This window comes from Gallinula chloropus (assembly GCF_964237585.1).
Source record: "Gallinula chloropus genome assembly, chromosome: 2".
Classification (NCBI taxonomy): Eukaryota; Metazoa; Chordata; class Aves; order Gruiformes; family Rallidae; genus Gallinula; species Gallinula chloropus.
Genome location: NC_140086.1, coordinates 130,158,931 through 130,179,585, shown reverse-complemented (window position 1 = coordinate 130,179,585; position 20,655 = coordinate 130,158,931).

Sequence of the window (20,655 nt, the reverse complement as noted above, 5' to 3'; positions counted from 1 at the left end):
AGCTGGCAAAGTGAAAAGTCATCAAAATAATGGAAGGAGACAAGAATTACTTGAGAGCGGGATGAGAGGGATGATAAAGTATCTAATTAGCAGGAAAATGGCAATATAAGAGAGTACCTTACGTAACAGGAGACAAAAGCAGAGACAAACCTGAATGAGATCTAAAGTGGTAACAGAGGAGTAGGAAAAGTAGTAGTTCCCATTTTGAGCTAGAAAGAGATAGAGAATAGGTTTGTCCCTCTGCAAATACACCATTATTTGTGCTTTTGTCTTTTGAAAGAAGAGTGGTCCTGCCACAGTGCAGGCAGCTTCGTTCTATCTTGATGAGGGACAGAAGCCTCTTGGTAGACTCAGTGCTAAAAGGTCTTTAAAAGTGGAAATCCTTGATAGCATTTTTTCCTTAAATGCTGGATTTACAGGCACAGAGCAAGATGTTAAAAGTAGAGTCCCCTGGGAGCTGTGCATGGACACAGTAAATGTCAGGAATCCTGAATCTGTTGCCATCTGTTTACGTTAAGACAGGCAATCAATTTTTACACGCTGTCATAAAACAGAGAGATTTTTCTACTTACATAGAAAAAAATTCAATTTCCCTCAGTGCTTCCCCTGCCCTGTTTTATAGCAGCATGAAACTACACAGGAATCAAGTCAGTAACCTTGATGGAATAAAAATACTCTGGTTTAAATGGTACGAGCTCAAACCATGAAACAGCGACACACTGAAATTCCCACCCTTAAAAATGGGTAGAACTGGTTTCACTGTCCTCCAACATCGACTTACTGAAAAAGTTCAAATGATGTAATTCAGATGTAATGTGGTCAATATGGCTTTCATGTTAAGCACAATCCACAGTTCTACATAAACATTTACACATCTCAGTTCCGTGGAACCAAATTTTTGAAACCTCTCCTGAAACCAGTATTGAAACCTTTGGGTAGCCTGCTTTTTGCACTTTATGCTTTCAAAATTAGTTCGCCTTTGTGGATCACCTAGAAACGACTCCAATAGGCATTAATTATTGCTAGACAGTCAGCAATAATGAGTGACTACACCTTTGCTCTTCCTTTAGTTGTGACTGTTCAATACCCTCTATCTTCTCTTTGGATTAGCAGCGTGGCCTGTTACCACAGCGTTACAATGAAGTTCCTCAGTCTTTTAGGAAGGCTGGTCTGCATTAGATTGTTACCTAATTAATTTGCGGTAGCTGACAGGTCACCCAGTAGCAAGATGTGAAGAACAGAGAGCTGGAGAGCAATGGAGTGTGTGAAGAGCCAATATCTGGAGAGGCATTACCCAGAAAAATGCCAAATTTCATCCTGTCTCTCTGATCCCTTCCATGCTTCCCAGTTCTGCACGTGGCCTGCAGGAAAAGAAAATAATAATCATCATTATCCTTGATCTTGAGGAGATGTCAAGCACATGCACAGGAACATGTGCTTAAGCAAAAACAGCGGGTTGAGACAAGAATTTATTGCCACCAGGCCCTGCCAGATGAGCAGCAGTGACGTACTGAGGAAAGTCCAAAGTGAAATTTACTGGGGAAGGCGATAACAGATTTCAAAGGGGTCACAGGAGCAGAGAAGGGGTTTGAGGGAATATTCTTTTTGTCAAACAGAAGAAATGAAAATTCATGCATCACAATAATCTGTATGAATTGCTTTGTTTAAATGACTTCACTGAACATCCCATGTGATCTCTCAGATGAACTAGCTAGCCAAACTTTTCCACAAAGGTCCTAGGAACACGAGTGTATAGTAAGGGTCAGAAAATGACTTTTTGAAGCTGTCAACCCTTTTTATTTCAGAGAACAAAAAGCTTTTGTTCAAGTGCTTCACTGAGATCTTAGGGATTGGTGTCTGTTTCATGTACATCTAGTCAACTCTCACCTAATGTCCCTCAAGATTTAAGAGTATGATTTCAAATTACTGTGAAATTTGTCTGTTAATTATCTGTTAATTGTCCTTTTAACTGGCCAACTGAGAGAATCAAATATCCGCCCCACATGCCTAGTTGAATGTGTCTATTCATTGCGCTACAGCTGCAACAGCTAACCACACAACTGCAGTTGAAGCTTTCAAGAAAACTCTTGCTGAATTGCACTGCTAGAAGACCTTCTGCTTTTATGAATATCTGAGATGATAAAAATAAACAAAAATATTATCAGCAAAGAAAAAGGCAAATAAAACTTGAGGACAATTTCTGTCAGTCACCAAGGTTACAGGAGGAGTCAGTAAGATACTTAGGTTCAGTCTTTAGGATTGTTGTCCCTCACTTACTGCTAGTATTATTTTATTTTCCTTCAAGAATCCTGCACTTAGTCCTCCCCCAAGGACATGGGGAAATTACTTGCCTTTGGTTGGTAGATAGATAGATAGATAAGATAGATAGATAGATAGATAGATAGATAGATAGATAGATAGATAGATAGACAGACAGATAGATAAAAGCTCTTCACCAATGCCCATTTATGTTTGTAGAATGTTCTTGGATGTGACCCAAGAGGCAGGTTTGTTTGCCTGCAGGGGGAGTCTTCAAAAGACCCTGCACTTATTTCAGGACAGCTATTTTCACTGCCTCTCCGTGATCCCAGAAAAGAGAAGTAGATCAAGACATAGTGAGGACCTATACTGCACAGATTGATGGCTCCAATGAGCAAGAGGAGGTGAAAGAAAAGAGTTCTTTCGCTGTTTCACTGAGAGAGGTGGAAAGTGATCTAGAAGTTTGTTACGGGCTAAATGTCGACCAAAGGAAGCAAAGGGATGGCACCAGACTCCAAGGCCTTGCAACTGTGCTGAACTCCAGCTGGCCCCTGCAGAGAGGGAAGTAATCCCCTTTCCTAAGAATGCAAGGACAAAGGTGCTCACACAAAAAGAAACTAGGAGAAGAAATGTAATGTCCCTCTTGCTGCAGAAGAATGAGAGAAAAAATTGTCATGGTAAGAGCACTACGTTTCTTGCACAAAGTGAGAAGGCAAGCCAGCTGCAAAGATCTGGCATGCAACAGACCACTGTTGCTAGGCATTACCTCAGTCATAGAATCATAGAATGGTCTGGGTTGGAAGGGACCCCAAGAATCATAGAGCTCCAACCCCCCTGCCACAGGCAGGGCCACCAGCCTCCAGGCCTGGATCTACACAAGGCTGTCCAGGGACTCATCCAACTTGGCCTTGAATACCTCCAGGGATGGTGCATCTACCACCTCTCTGGACAGCCTGTTCCAGCACCTCACCACTCTAAAAAACTTAGCTCCCTAACATCTAATCTAAACCTTCCCTCCTTCAGCTTCAATCCATTCCCCCTTGTCATGTCATTATCTACACTTTTAAAAAGTTGATTCCCCTCCTGTTTGTATGCTCCCTTCAGGTACTGTAAGGCTGCAATGAGTTACCCCCGCAGCCTTCTCTTCTCTAGGCTGAACAAGCCCAGCTCTCCCAGCCTCTCAGTATTTGGGCTCAACTTTCCAGTGGGCTTTCCATGCGGCAGACCAAGGCTCTGCACAGCCAGAGCTTTGCCCACCAGCAGGTACTGCTTTCTGGGGTGTGTTGGTAGTAGAGCTCAGCTCATCATCAACATTTTGGTTTTCCTAGATGCAATCTGTTGGTTTGTTGGCTTTTTTTTTTTTTTTCCAAAACCTCCATGACCACAGAGGTCTTCTGGATGCCCGTGGTGGGAGCATGTGTGTGTTTTATAAGGTTGTTGTTGCATTAGTCACGTGAGGGAAACCAACTTTTCCTGCAATGAGCAGCCACCTAAAGAGATGCTCTGTGGCTGACCAGCAAGTTGCCCGGCCACTGTTAAGGGACAAAAGAATGAGCAGCCTGTAAATGCCAAAGCAACAAAATCTCAGAGAAAAGCCTGTCACACACCAAATAAAATGTCTTTGACATGATGGATGTTCTTCTCAGATGGTTTTGCCTTTCTCTGGGTTGGAAACATACATCCTGCAAATGCCTGTATTTTGTTTGTGCATACCCAGGCACAAGTAGTCCACTCTAGCAGCAGCTGTGAAGTTGGGAAGGCAAACACTGGCGACCTGCTGCTTCTTCCTCCTGCAAAGAGCAAACCAAGGAGCAGTTTTAAATCGCAATAGGAAATACCACGCAGCGAGTGTAACTTCAGAGAGCAGCTGTCCTTACACAGCTGCACAAGAGAAGGCAGTTACTCTTCGCACGACCCGAAGTTTAACCAAGACCTGCCCACATAAAGTCCCAACAGTTCCGGTGCTTCCACCCGAGCCCCCATTCCGGTGCGTCCCGGCACCCGTGGGAGCGGGGCCGGTAGGATCCATCCCCGGTGGCGCTGAGCCCCGGGTGGGAGCCAGGTATTTGTGGGCCGTTTCATTTTTCATGGCATCCATCTGACGGGCTGTCCTGGCATCCCCGGGGCACGCCGGGGAGCGCGTGCGGGCAGACAGCAAACGGTTAATTTATGGCAGCCTTTGCGAGGGGGGATGCTCAGATGGGGGGTCCGCGTTTCATACGTTCCGGCCGGCGGCGGGCGACGGCAAGGACCCGGTGCTGCAAGCCGTGACGAATTCCTTCAAATCCGGCCGCGCCGCCTGTGCCTGCCTTCCTCCCCCGCCCCCGCCGCCGGGGCTCCGCCGCCCGTCCCCAGGGCTGCCGCAGGCGGCGGGCGGGCTGGGCCGCCCCCGCTCAGCGCCGGAGGGAACAGCGCGGCTCCCCCGAGCTCTGCGCCCGCCCTCGGCAGCTCAGGAGGCAGCGAGCAGGCCGGCGGGCGGGGACAGGGCCGGGGTGTGCGGTAAGTGGGGTGTGCGCCGGGTGAGGGAATAAATCGCCGCGGCGGAGGAAGCGGAGAAGCGGCCGGTGCTCTCACCGCAGCTCGGCGAGGAGGTGCCGGGCACGGCAGGTGAGTGGGGCCTTGGCGGACCTCCCCTTCCCACCCCCCGGTCTCGGCGAACCTCCCGCCCCGTCGCGGGGGGCAGAGCCCGGGCAGAGCTGGCAGCCGCCGCAGGTGCCTGCTCGCGGCCCACGGGGCATCGCGGCTGGCTTGTCCCGGGGATTTCAGAAGGTTTGGATGTAAATAGCGGGAGAGGGCAGCGGGTTTGGGTTTCCTTCTTTCGGTCCTGAGGGTTGCGTTACCTTTAAAGCCTGAAGGGTGCGAGGGCCAGCAGCGGGACGGTGAGAATGTCGGCTCTCGGTGAGACTTCGCTTCAGCCCGAAACAGCAAAAAGTTGTTGTTCTCTCTTTGGGTTTTTTTTTTGGGGGGGTGGGGTGGGTGAGATTGGGGATGGACAAACCCTCTGTCTGATTCCAAATGCTTGGTTTGGCCACCAGGCTCAAAAATAAGCTGTTAGTGTACCTCTGCACTGCTGCAAGGCTGGGCGTGTGGCTCTTCTCAGAGAAGCTGAAGAACAGCTTAACTTTCTCATACAAGCCCAGGGGTAGAACTGCTGATGCTTCACAGTGGCAGCCTTCCTCCCATCCTCTCCTGCCACCTTCTCCCATGAATGTGTGTGGGTTTGAAAATCGCCTGTGCCGTTTGCAGAGGTCTTCGACTTCTCCTCCACTCCACGGGATCCGTGATGAGAACTAGAAACCTGAGAACTGTGTAGAGCTTGATCCGGGTCAAAATGTTTTGTGGCAAATGAGATGTTTTCATGAGCATAGTGACTGACTGGAAAGTCTGTGAAAACTTCACCTGTGCATAGCATAGCTCCCCCTTCTCCCCTCTCCTTCTCCCTGTGAAGTTATACTTGTGCTGTGGTCAGGACTCTGGCAGTTTATTACTCCCAGCTGCTGATCCATGCCAGAAGCATGCTGATCTTCTTTGGGGGGACTGTTCCTCTGCTGAGGGGCTGCCTCAGTCCCTCTTAGCCCTCTGATAGCATTCAGTGGGCTACAACCTAACCATAAGTGTCACTTACTGATCTGTGTGAACTGGTCCTTTCTCAATGTGGTACCAGGCTGCACCCATTTCAGCTTGTACTTCCTTATGGCTTTTTAATTTTTTCAGGTAGGTTAAAAGTATTTTACTTCAATGAAAACTTAGATTCTGCGTTTCTGAGCAAGCAGTGAAATTCTCAGTAGCTTGCACAGCTGCCAAGTCATGAAATACAGAGCCTGGGCAAATAAGATTTAGAAGTTAGTTTATTTTTGGACATGAGTACATAATTTATGGTGCGATTATACTGTCAGAAATAGTCTTTTTGTTCCCACTAACTTAAGGAGGAGTTTGTGTACAGAGTCAAACAGATTTAGATCTGTGTCATTCTCATCTCACATCCTACAGTGCAGCCTCACTGGTATCTGGAAGCGTCACCCTAATTCTGTATCTGTTAGCTACAGAGCAGGCTTTGCTTGCTTCCAGGGGTAAGATAAGAGTATAGGGTTTTTTGACAGAGCAGAGGGAATACACATGTCTAAATTCAATTACGTATATTGAAATGTGGTACTGATGAAAGGTGGTGTGGAGTATCCAGAAGTTATTTTCAAAAGATGATTTGCATGGTCATATTTCCAAACCCAGAGACTTGGAAAAGGTCGATGCACATCCATACTAAACCTGGAAAAGCAGGTTTAGGAGAAAGACCGAGGCATACATGTATGCTCAAGTAGTAGAAGTAGTTTGGAAAACATTGTTTGGATTTTTAGCTCACCTGTTTACATGCTTTCTCCAATCAGTCCCAACAAAACATGCTGAGATTTTGATTTTTATAATGCATCACTTGTTGGAGAGCTCTGACGGAGTGGGGGCTCTCACTTTCATTATTCTGTCTAAACAGTAGTGCAACAATAACATCATCAAGTAACCTTCATCTTACTTGCTTTGCTTTGCTTGCTTTAGGCACCACACAAGGTGATGCAGAAAGCTGTCAGTGCTATGAGGAAAACTACAAAATGCCTTGGAATGGAGACCAACAGAAAGGACCTCCAGTTTGGGGAGCTGTCTTGAGCATACAGTAACTTTCATAAAAGAGGTATTTATAGCCAAATCTTTGTAATAAGCCAGTAAAACCAAGGATGAGATTCTAGCTGGCACCAGAGAAAATTGATGCCAGATAACTGTTATGAAAGAAAAAAGCGATTCTTTCAGAAGGCAGCTACTCTGCTCTCTACGGACTCATCAGAGAAGGCCTGTCGCTGGAGGCTTAGCTCTGCATAGCATGTTGCTCTTGTTTTCTGGTTGTGTAACGGATGTGACTGCTGTCATCTGAATTGTTTACAGCATGAAACATATTCCTCTCTGTGCTCAGGTCTCTAGAGCCATCCTCCATGGGTGATGTACTTCTTGTCCAGTATATGTCATCATGAAAGATGAGGGATGAGTCACTTCCCTTGTGGGCAGCGCTGACTAACCGCCCCTCCCTCTTTCGAGAGCCCTGAGGTGGTGAAGCTACCCCACCTACCCCACTGCCAGTTGGGCACATGGGGAATCATTGCCTCAAATTGGCTCTCTGCTGACTATGTGATGTAAAAATGGTTTATTAAGTCATGTGATTATAAAGGAGGAAGGCTGTGGGAGTATTCAGTTTTCTACTGGTTTCCCAAAACTGTGTAGCTTCTGAAATGTAAAGCAGAGGAGATTCATACACAGGTTTTCAAAATTTGGCTTATAAGAGTTATTAGGATTAAGCTATAAAAGCTAGTACTTAAAGGCAGAAGTAATTAAATTCATGTATGCATAATTTCTGTGTACATGTCTTAAAGCAAGAGGCTTCTATGTAACTTTGTTAACGGCACTGTGTAGTAGACAGAATTAGGGCTGGACTTTTCTTTGTGTCTTGTCAAAGTTCTGGGAATAACATGAAATGCTTCATTCTGAAGTGTAGCTGAATCTAATCTACGTGACTGCCTTAAAGAAAAAGTACAGAGAGACTGTAGTCCAGATCAGACTCCTACCTTTGCAATAAAAATTCCCTTAAAACTGCATTTGAAACTCTGCAGTGGACCTACAATTGGGACAAAAAAACAATGTCATGGATATAAGTGTTGTACTGTTCTTTCCAGCTCCCGAGTCAGCCATGGTCTGGACCACAGGCAAATCTGGGACCCCTTCCCAAAACTTTGAGATGTGCTGGCTATCAAAATAACATGTTTTAAAATGGAAATACTCTAGTTCTGAGTAAATTTTTTTGTAATTATGGATCCAGAATCAAATTTTGGATTGAGGAAGAAACTAATATAGTGGTTTGTGTCTGTAGCTGGGATGCAGGAAAGCCAAATTTAAGGCCAGGACAGCCAAACAGGTTCTACAGAACAGTTTCAGTTGTTACTCCTGCATTTCTGCAAAGAATTGATGCTTCAAGAAGGGAATAACTGTGTGCCATTTGTGTGACTATTAGGGATACTGGGTTTAAATACTGAGGACAATGACCAAAGTAATAGTTTTCATCTTCCTGTCTCTTAGTACTTTGTAAGTAGCACTTGGATTTCAGGCTGGTCACTATCTTTACGTTTTGATCTTGAGAAACAGTGGTTATGAATAGGGGCAGGGATAGAAGCACAACTCTCCTGCCGAGAAAGAAATCTCTCCCTGCTCCTAACCCATGACAAAACTCCCATCCGCTTCAAAGGTGAAGGATTTCAAGCACAACAACCTGAATGGGTCTGAAATCCACTGCTGGGCAGTTTGGAAAGGTCGAGATTTGTTTTAAAGACTAGTAAGGGGGGGTGGGTGGAGAGAGTAATTCATGACTAGCATGAAGAAAAGAGAAGAGGAAGTTGACAACTAAGTTCACAGTTCGTTGCTAAATCTGTGTTTCTTCAGGAAGCTGACTTTTGTGAAAGCAAATGCAGTGGTTCCACTGGCTTATGTAGTTCTGATTAAAATGCGAATGAGATTGGTTCTCCTTGGGTTTGATGTTCCAGAAAGAAATATCTAAGATTTGGTTGTCACAAACAGTATCTTTAACGCTATTGTGGCCATTTGCTTAGCTAGTGTATTCTGCAGGGAGAAGGCAAAACTTCCCAGCAGTAGCACCTGACAAAGTTTTTAACTTAAACATCTCATAACTTCCCATCTTTATGTTTAAAAAAAAAACAAGAAAAGCTTTCAGCAAGTAGTGCTTAGAAATTTATTTTTAAATTAAGAACCTTTCCTTTATGAAAGGTTTTAAAATAAATGAGAAACGAAAGTGTAGAAATTTTGGCATTAATTTAGTGCTTGCTCAGTATGTGCGTAAGGAGTTTCATTTATAGCCTTGATATTTAAATGTAGTCTCTAAACTCCATTGACATTTCATCCCTGACTTCAGTGTTCAACAACAGAAAAATAACCCCCCAAAATGTCAGTTTTGCTCCTTTCTGCCATGCTGGAGCAAACCCAAACCCTATCAGGTTTATCAAGTGCTGGATGTTTAAGGGGTTTATGATTTAAGGGAGCATAACTTCCTTCATAAAACCACAAATGAGCTCATTAAATTAGTCTGCCTCATGAGGCTCTAGGGAGCACGTAAGCAGCGTAAAGCATGATGCCCTGTTCATGGACGATAAGGGAACTGATCTGAATGAGACCTCTTGGGAAGGGTTTTGTGGGGGGTGGGGAAGCACAGGGGAGGAGAAAGGCTGCCATGGGAGTAGAGCTCTGTGGCCTTGAAGCAGCTGGTGGTGCTCAGGTGGCAAGCTTGGATGGAGTGTGAGCTTCAAAGTGCTGGAGAAACTGTTTGTTACTCTATCAAGTGTCTAATAAATTAGATCTCAGGAGAGAGGTGGTGGTGTGAACAGATAAACAGCAGCCCTGTGATGCTCCTCCTACTTTCTCTAGCTTGTATTTTTCCCGCTCAGTTACACATCAATTGAGTAATCTTTGCAAAGTAACAGGTATGCTGAGACTGCCCTTGTCCTCTTCATGTTTTCACTGTCAAAACAAGCAGAACTGAACCCTAAAAGCAAACCTCAGATTTGTGCAAGAGCAGACTTGCATCATTATTTTGCTTATTGCTTCCCTTCCTGCCTATTTCTGTTATTTTTCAGGCTTTTTGTTTGTAAATTGCTTTGGCCCAGAGAGGATAAAATAGGATGTGGCACGGATGCGGTGGCACACCTTTAACTGTGTGTGCTAGGCCCTAAACCTGAGTTCATAGCAAGGACTCCTACTCCCTGAGTTCTGTAACTCAGAGGTTGCTCATAGATTTTGATGTTTCACAATAAAATGCTTTGAGCCTTACATGGGCCTGAAGTGACTGAACTCTGTGCACTGATGATGACATTCCTCCAAGAGGCTTACTTGGGATGCTGGTGTGAAGTTTTAATTAATCTGTCTATGTCTCAGATCTGATTCAGTAACAGTACTTTGATTTGAGCACATACTTAATTTTAAGTGTTATGACAAATAGTAATATAATTAAGTTCCTGTGTGCTGTCACAACTGGAACTCTTTACTGATGTAGTTTAAGAAACAACATGGAGAGAAATTAGGGAATGTTTATGTAGTGAAAGAGGAAGGATTTAAAATAAATGTGTGAACTGGAACCAGATTCGTAAATCAGTGTTATTCATTTGCATCACAGGAAAAAGAGCCCTGTCTTTTCAGAGTGTTACAGGTGCCTGTTTCTAGGAAATAATTTTTAATATGAGTTTATAGCCTGCAGATAAATTGATTTTAAATTTCATGTATTAGTAGCTATTAAACCATGGAAAGTAGGGTTTGTGTTCATAATAGGGTTTGGTTTTCCTCTTAAGAAAATACTGGGTATAGGGAATATAGAAATATGCCCAGGCCCTTCTCCACTTGCTCACACTCTGTTTCTATTTTCTGAGAGAAGGAAGAGAGATAGTAAGTGGTGTAAACTTCTGAGTTTCTTGAAGCTGCTCAGTATTCGTTTTCATCTGTCCGAGAAGTAATACTGCCCCGAACCATGACTTCTGTCTGTGGTGCTCTTTGACTGAGGCTCCAGCACTAATTTACGTCAATAGAAAAAGAACATATAAAGCTGACTTTGATTTAGATAGTCATGAGTTTGAGAAGCATGGCTTGGGTTAGCTTGGTCTTCTCGGATTTAAAGAAGCAGTTTGCAGTATGCAAGGAATAGCCAAGGTACTGTCATTACTGATTTGTCCTATTACTTCTCCCACTTTGTCTTGAGGTGTTAACACCCATTCTAAGCGATAAGGAAACCATACAACCCACCCAGGTTGTGTTTCCCAAGACGTGGAGCATCCTGTGGAAATCATAAAACACAAATTCTGAAAGGACTGGTGTCAAGAGGAACTCAGCTTGCCATCCCCACAGTTGCAGCAGACTGACTTGCATCAAATGAATGCTGAAAATAAGTAAGGAAGGACTGTTGTGTGACCTGTGCAACACAGGAGAAAAATAATAAAGGCAAAACCATAGAAGTTCCTTTAGGTGGCTTTTAGTCTCAGATGTTATCTGGTAGTAAATTGCATTAACGAGAAAGCAATTAAGCACTTCGTGTTCCAAATATTATATTTTTATTACTCCATTTTCCTCAACAGTACAATGCATGTTAAAGTATTTTCTGTGCAATAAATGTGTATTAAATGCTGTAATTGCTCTGTCATTTGAAACCATGGATTTCCAGGAATTTATATTTTGGGCTTATTAATTTCAAAGGCAAGACTTAAACTACCTGTAGAGTTACCAGAATCTTGAGTCTCATGAAGCTGTGCCTCCAGCGCACAAAATAGGGTTATTCTGTTGAATTAGCCTTTCAGTGTATTTCCTATGGATTGCACCTCCATGTTGCCTTGAGTGTTTAATGCAAACTGAAATCTTCCCATAAAAAGGCATCTTGTTGTTTTCAATTAGATCAGTACTAATCTCAAAGATGGCAACAAAAAGGAGCGTGGCAGCAATTATTGGGATGTGCATCTATTGCCCGTAGAAACTGCAAAAATATGAGCTATGTCCTAGAGAACTCACAGCTTAAGTAAACCAAGGCTTGATTTTAGCTTAGGACTGTGTACAGAAGTGATTGATAATTGGTTTTTGGAGAAGCAAAGATTTGTAAGCTGGTCAATAACGTGGGAAATCACCACACAATAATAGAGGTTGTAGTCAGGATCAGCTCCTTGCTGTACATCTTGGCAGTGATGAACCAGGGGGAATAGTGCAAGTAAGTATGGAGCTTAAACTGGGACAGAACAGAAGAATTAGTTTAAAGGAAAGGACTGAGGGGGAGAAATAGAGGGTGAAGGGGAGAATGTAAACTTTAATGTTCTTTTAATGTTTTATTAAAATGCTTTGCTGTGTATTGTTAGATCCGCTTTTTGTAAATGCTGGCAAAGTGTAAGAAAAATATTAAATAAAGTGTACTTTATTGATGTTAACTATCAGCATTCAAATACCAAACTACCACGAAACTTACTTATTAGAAAATTAAAGAGTAAAATGCAGACTTTTCACATCTGGAATAATTGTAAGGAACATTCAAAGGATCTGCTGCCAATAACTTCAGAGAGGGTGTTTGGCCATGGTTTTGATTAGCAAATACATCTGGGAGTGTGATCTGTGTCTTCAGAAACGGCCTTTTTTTATCTCTCTCTTCAGGATTTTTTTTCCTTATGATTTTCCTTTGATCAGAGAGAAATTCTGAATTTCAGTGCTGTTCATCCTTAAAAGCAAAGGGGAGTGAAGAGCTCTGTACTGTCATGGTACAGTTCTTGCTTTCAAATTCAGGGGCTTTCTTTTATATTTTGCAGACAAGATCCTAATTCCAGCAGAATGCTACAGGCCACGGAATTAGGTCAGTCATTAGGTCGTCATGTCAGGCTCCTGACACTGAATAGGTATTCTGCAGAACCTCTTCTGCATGGCCTTCATCCAGAACCCCAAACTGAGCTGAGCATCTGGAAAGCAAGAAAATACAGTATTTTATATATAAATAAGCAAGTAAGTGGTTTCTGATGTTATTCAAAACATCAAGGAGAACTTTCCTTTGGTTTGCCTTTCCCACACTCTGAAAAATGAGACACCAAAGAGTTTTTGTTGTCATCGTTGTTGCTGTTTTAGTGTTGTGAATAGCTTGGAACGGTTTCCTAAATAACCAGGCAGTGTGTAAGCTGCCAAAGAGAAAGAGTTAAAGAGTAGAGGATGGTGAACATCGCTGATGAAGGGCTAAGTAGCAGTCAGGAATTCTGTTGGGTTTTTTTTTTTTCTAGATTTCTTTTCATGTCATTTCTCAAACTGCAGAAAATGAACTTGAGAAGAAAGTTTGTATTAGTGACATTTGAAACTGCTACTGTTGTTTCATGGTAATAAACATAGCTTCTTACAAGTGAAACAGCTCTTTTGAGTTCAAGAAAGATATGCAAGGTTATTTTCTTTCTAGATATGAAACATTATTGGGAGCTGTTTAATCCTCTGCTTCTTCCGTGTTTGTTATTAGTGGTGTTATGATGTCAGGTAAGTCGGTGTTATGAAGTTCATTCCCTGCTGAAAGCTTCTGGAGCCTTCCCATGGGTTTCAGCTGGCACGGATCAACCTTTGTCTGCTGATACACTTGAGGTGTATTTATTCTTTAAATCTCTGAGTGCAATTGTATGTTGCCTGAGTTCTTTCTAGTCTTTTGACAGGTGACTGCAGTCTTTAATTGTATGCTTTCTCCTTTGGTAAATTCTAGCTTCAACGTCCTGTTGTTCAAAAAATAATTAAGATCACAAAACCCAAGAAAGTGGCTGTTATCCTGCTTCTCAGGACATTTTCAAGGAAGTGGAAGGTGTTACAGGTAGAGTGAATGGAATGTGTGGTTTTTTTCTGTGTTTATATGGGTGTATGTTACAGAATAATCTACAATTTGTCTTGATACAACAATCTAAGTCATGATGGTGAGATATGCCAGGTCTGCAGGAGCATGCACATGTTAAGTCAAGCACCCTTGTGTGCTGAGCTGGCTCATTATTTGTGGGGCTTTTCAAACCTTTTGTGGATACTTTTCCTGTTGTAAAAATAGGCAAGAGAAACAACAGTAGCAAAATCAATTAGTATGTGCGGAATTTTTAGCTTTGTTTTGATTCTTTAGCAGCAGCAAATCTGCAGATAGATAAATTCTACCCCTAAAAGAAATTAAATAAGGCATTTAGCAATAAAGACATATTTTGCTAATATACTACTTTGTATATAAAATTAAACTTTAATGGAATAGAATAAAATCCCAGCTTCTGCTGTAATGTTAGTCAATTTAGGAGACACCAGCTCTCCAAACAGCTTACACTCACAAGTGTTGCCTTTCCTATTTTACTCATGGTTAAATACCACTGTTAAAATTTTGAAATAAAACCTTAAAGTATTCGTACATTTGCTTTATTTATTATCTCAGCATTAAAATTCTGATTTCTTGATGGGGGAACAATAATTTTATATTATTGAATTGAAATATATTGAAGCAGTTTTTCTGTCCATATGTGACTAGATGAAAGGATTGAAACTTCTGTAGTTCACCGTGTGCCTTTCCTTAGCTAGTGGTCTACAGTGTCAGAGTGCAAAAATTTTCAGGTCTCTTACAAACTTTTGAGGTCAGCAATGTGTTGAGTACCTACTAGGCAAAGGAAAGACAATATTCACCAGGATCCTGCTAGCTGCAGAGGCAGGCATTGCACTACAACTTTCACTGTAATGAAAGATTTAAGCAGTAAAAGAATAGACTTTATCTATGTCAAAGAAAGACCAAACCTAACTGCTGGCATAAATCCTTCCTGTCATCCCAGCCCAGAGCATGCCTGTTGTGCCTTGTGCTGTGAAGGGCAAAATAGCATAAGCTTCTGCAGCCTGTGAAAAGATGTAATTCATCAGTGTTTGCAGAACAACCAGCTTGAAGCGAATGTGGAGTCCTCCTCCCCTTTAGCAGAAAGCACCAAGCCATTGAACATAATGCCAGAAGGTGCAGAGGAGCCCACGGCCCTTTCTAGAATGTCAAGATGCAGTTGTGTTTGGTGCCAGGTTAGGAGTATTCACTGATTGTTGTTTGGCCTCTTGTGATCAGATCTCACCTGTCCAACATCCTCCCTCTTCTGACTATTTTTCTTTCTTTCCAAGGTAGAATTTCACATTTCCATAATGTGGGAATCTACAGTGATTCCTGCTTCTCTTCTCTCTGGTTGGCAGCAGTGAGAGGAGCATCAGGCTGATTATAGAGAGCTGGTAAGCATCCTTAACTACCAGAAGTGGAATGGGAAACATCCCAGCCACTTGCAGAACCTCTGTGCGGTTTCATAGGCAATCTTTGGCTGTAACATGCCACTAAAGCCTACATATCTATCTCTTTTTAAAAAGTACAAGATAACTCTGCATTTGTAAATGAGACCAGGTTAATTTGGAAATCTATCCTGTCTTAAACTATAGCATTGTTCACTTTTATATTTTTCAGCACTTGTAGAAGCCCAAGATACTGATCTTTCTCTGAGACCACTGGAAAAATATGTTCAGAGGTTTTTTGGAGGTGGTATTCCCAAAGATCTGTAATCTAATCCCAATTTTCTCTCACATCATCTGCCTATACGAAGCTACTCTGGGTTCTTCAGCATGCCTGAACAAATAGTAGTTCTGCTGCAGGAATTTTGCAATCCGTTTGTTGATCAGACAGTTTCAGATAAGGATAGTAAACCACACAAGTACCTAATAAATAAATGTTAGTTGATACACAGTACATCAATAACAAAGATATCGATTTAATCTGCTACCTAATAAACACCATAATTACATTATAGATACATTCAACCAGTCCTAGATTCTTAAATTTGAAGTTGAACTGAATAATTAATCAGCTGTACCACACACCTAGTGTGTATTTAAAAATTAAATATGTTTCTTGTCTAGTAAGGAAAACTATTCCTCAGGATCCATATAATCTTTTCAGGTTGAGTTGTTACTCGTTTTTCTCTCCTTTTGGAATAAGTTTGCTACCTCTTTTCTTATCATGTTTATTGGTAGCTATTTCCTTCTGTGGATTGCAAAATGCTGGTCCGAGCTATGCATATCAACAAAACAAGGGGTTTGCAAACAAGCTGTGAATGAGTGGCCTTGATGCATGTTCTGTCCTCCTGTCACCACACAGCTTTCTCCATGCTCCCACTGAAACCTGCTGTTTTGGCAGGAGTATGAGAACTTCTGCATGTTGGCAAGTAAAGGCATTCTGTAGGGTTCACTCTTCTGGAGGCACCTCTGTGATCAAGAAGCAGGAGAATTCCCTTCAAAGCTGATCTATTGTACCTTCTAAATGGCCACCACAATTCTCCCTCACAAACAGCATGCAGCCAGCCTGCCTGACGTGGACAAATACGCAGCTTCCAAGGTGTCCTGTGACCAGGGAGTCAGAGAAGAGACCAGAGTGTCTTCTTGAGCAACAAAACTCCTAGGTTATGGTTACAGAAGTAGGAGGAAGCTTTGGAAAGGCTGTCACTGAACAGGAGATCGCTGAGGGCACCTGGAAGAGTAAATCTGCTTTAACATACTTACAAGAGTATTGAAGTGATGAGTGAGTGCAGAGTACTTCATTTATTTCCAGGGGAAAAAGCTGTGGTGGGAACATCTGAGCACTGGAGGAATCATCCCTGGCAGGGTGAGAACTGGATGCTCAGATTTGTGCTTAGATTTGCTTGTAAAGGGAACATTATCTGAAGAAGTAAATGCTTCCCATGTCACACAGCACTACGCTGTCAGATCTCCCATTTGTTTTTATTTGGTTGTATATCTGTTATATATCACAAGGCCCCATTCGCCACTTCGGCTTTGTACCACCTCCTTCCTCACATGTTTAAGCTGGTCATTAGCAGTCTAATTTGTAAAGTTTTTACTGAAATCAATCTGAATGCCTGGCAAATTGTTACTTTCTGTTAGAAGGCAAGTGCTGGTGAAGGACAGAGCCTGTGCATTCTGACCTCAGCCCAAAACAGTGGGTTTTAAAGTGGTGCCAAAAGATTTGGATGGTGCCATATGTAATTCTTAGTTTGCAACTCTGAGAGAAAGAGAGGGCAAGAATTACCTTAGAGGGGTGCAAATGTGAACTAGAAGAATAAAGTGGGGAGCAGAGAAGAAGTATGACCAGGAAAAGGTTTTTATTTCCCCCACTACTCCCCTGCCAACCTACTTGCAAGTTATACCAGTTTGGGTTAAACAGATGAGGTAAGAACAGCAAAAACCAATCTACAGTCCCATCCCCATTCCTTTTACCTCCCCAAAATCTTATTACATGCAGAAAGCATTATCCATGGATCCTGGTTCTCTTTCAGGTTATTCATGAGACTGTCCAGAATTGTACATGGGCGTTTCTGTGTCCTCAGCTTGATTTTTGGATCTGAAGGAAGCCTCCTCTTCTAATTTACGGAATGAAAAAAGCTATCAGGGCTTGTGCTGGCACTTCTGTATGTATTGGCACACCTGTGCTACACAAGGATTAGTGCCCAAAGACTATGGAGGTGTTATGGCAAGCAGGTGAATATGTTTCTGATGCCATTTTTACAGGGCTGAGGGGGGGGGTGGAACAACTTCTGCCCTGTTATTTCCTGAATGCTTGCTGTGCAGAAGACAATACATAAGGGCCAGTCTAACTGGTGGGATTTGTAACAGGTTTAATGTACTTTCATAACGCCTCAAAAGTGGGAGTTGTATTGCGAGATAACTGAAAAAACAGAATATAGATAACCATGAGAAAAGATAATACGTATGATTTTTTGTGTTCATATGTAAAGCAGAAAGTAACTTTATGACTGATGTAGTGACTGCATTTAAAAATGTTCCTTTAAAGTTTCTTTTTATTTATTTAGACCAGGTTGTATCTTTCACCAGAAAATCTTTTCAAAGCAGTGTGTGAAGATAGCTGCATTTATCTTAAAAAGCTTTAAGTAAACAGATTGCAGAGTTACTTTGCTTGGGGCAACAAATTTAAACCATAGGATTTCAGATCTGAGATGCTGTTTTCCAACAGCTTACTGAAGGTTGAAGTGTTAATTATCATCCATGTTTCTGAATAAATACAGTATCTGACAAATATGGAGTATTCTCAGTCATACAGACAGTAGGACTTGGGTTTCTAATAGCTAGAATGTACTGGAATTTCGGAGTGTTGAGTGCATTGCATGCATTATGAGGAGCTACTAGTAGTAGCAGTAAGAAAAATGACAAACGTGTTTCCTGAATCTGGCCCTTCTCAGGGTTATGAAAGTTGCTTGAATAAAGGGCTACTTTTCACCTGTGGCCCCTGGCTGGGATTTCCTCCTGAGCAGGGCACCCGCATCTAGGTTTTTTTCCAAAGAAAAAATGTTATAGCTAGAAAAAAATGTGGAGCCTTAGGCTAGTCCTTGGATGAGATGGAATACTCTCCTTTTAAATCTGTGCCAACAAGCAAGAATCAGAGGTCAGGAAAGGAGTGTAGAATATTTTTATAATATTGTGGCTAGGCTAGTTGTGTAGAGTGGGAGCAGTTACAGCTTCTGGTTCCTGCTCTGGGGCCTTTTTTTATGCTTTTGTGAGCCTGGAAGCAGTTGCAGTAGGAGTCTTGATTGACTGTCGATTAGGGTTCTGTACTGGGAAGTGGGACATTCCATTTTGGGATCTGAACTGGAAAATTATGGACTTTGGCTCTGCAATTATTTAGATAGTGTGCCTCTCCATCCCACCCCTTTAAAATACTATGAGAGAGTAAGAGATCCAGTGTTACAGTGACTGCCAAAGAAATCTCTGATAGGGGTTTGGAGTGAATTCATTGGCTCTTGGCTGCCTGTCGACAGACAGACAGGTCAGGGTGCTCTGGCTGGGGAACAATATCCTATGCCAGCAGCTTTGCAAGCGTGGCTGCTTGCACCTGTCAGGACCATCATGTACAGCCACAGCATGTGAACTGACTCTTGCTGACAGCTTTGTTTCTCGACAACTAGATGGTCCCACAGAGACCCCAGCCCTGTGCAAGCAGGTTCCTGCAGGGTGAGGTGGCAGCTAAGTCTTTGTAGGTCATGTCAGAAGGCCTAGAGGTCTGCAGTCCACCAAGAGTCTTCCTGGGGAACCTGTGATTGGTTTCCTCCTGAAGAGGTGTCACACGTTTCTAAGCACACAAGGAACCAGTTGCTTTCATCCCTCTGGGGCATAAAACAATTACTTCGTTTGAGTGAAATCAAAGACCGTAGAAATTAATTTGGCACATGTTACAAAGGAGGTTAAAGTGGGTTCAATTTCACTCCTCTGAGAAAGATTTATGTTTAATATTCATAGCAACATGTTGTGTTACAATAATAAATCATGTGTTTCTACATGAAAATACGTGTTTAGTAGTGCTTGCTCTTTTTTATCTAGGCTTTTTTTTTAAAAGCTTAATCTGATAAAATTAAAACGGAATTAAATTTGTACAGTCAGTGGGACAATTCCTTTCCACTTGTGTTTTAATCCCAGAAGTGATTTAACCAGGATAAAGCCTTCTTGGAATTACCTGTTACTCTTCCACTTTATTCCATATCAATTATTAAAGATGCCAAAGACTTTAACTTCTTATTCTAGCAGAAGGTGAAATGAGGCAAAAAAAAATCTTAAATATCAGGTTTGATTCTTAATTTTGCAGATGCATACCATTAATTAATTTTTATTAATTTTTATTCATCTGATCTAGAAATTTTTTGTTAACACGTTGGAATTTCAAAAGCTGGAAAATTTTAAATAATCAGGTCTGCAAAGTGAATGAAGAGTTTCTGGAAAGCTGTGAAGTTTTCAGAAAGTGAGCACATGACCCTTCGGATTACAATAATGTAGTAATATCTCACCCTGCACATAAGCATTTGTGCAGTTATTTCTATGCTTGCTTCAAAGTATCTGTGAACTTAGAGGTTGTGAAACTGGGAATTTTATAGTTTTATAGGAACATGAGACAGGCTTCCAACGCAGCTGTGTTCTTCTGTCTGTACCACTTCTTCTTAAACAATGAATGAATTTTATAAAGAAAAGATTTCTGGATGCTTTCTCCCGATTAGATGACTAAATCATTTAGAAGTGCCACACCTGGTAAAGTATTCACATAGCTCTCACCAAAGTATTTGAGTGAATAATTTTACATGAATAAAATAAATTTGGATAAATCTCCCACCAACATTGCCCCAAATTGAAAAAATAATAATAAAATGAAGTTATTTACTGATGTACAATATACAGAACTGACAGTTCTGTAAGCTTTTTTCCTGAGCATTAGGATGTAATTTGTATATAGTTCTGCTGTAAATAATAAATCAGTTGATTCTACTTGAAAAATAGAGAGGGATTTTAAAATAGTGGTATATAGCAATGTGTTACAATAATAGAGAAAATAATTCCTAACAACTATGTTCATTAACAGTCCCATTACTGTGTGTAAGGTATATCTAATAAACTAGAAAGATTTCTGTTACAGAAAGAAGTCTATTACTGTTCTTTTCATAGATGTTATTTTTTTCTTTTCGTTTTGTTGTCATTTCCAAGATTTTGGCATTAAGGCATAGCTGTAAGTACCTGTAAACTTGGAAATCCTGAAGGATTTAATCCACTTTTAAGATAAATTCAAATGAAAAAGTACCCTATCATGTTATGTAGTTGTTTTTGCTGACTGGTGGCCTGCTCTGTCTGGCAGATCAGAAGCCGGATTGTGAAGCGAGGAGGCTGGTGAAGGCAGGTGTGTGCCCTGGCCAGCACCAGGTGCAGATTTAGTGGGTGCCCTGGGATGACTCTCATCTTTGCCCACCTCATCCAAAAGCGGGATTCAGTCACCCCCAAATAATCTACATT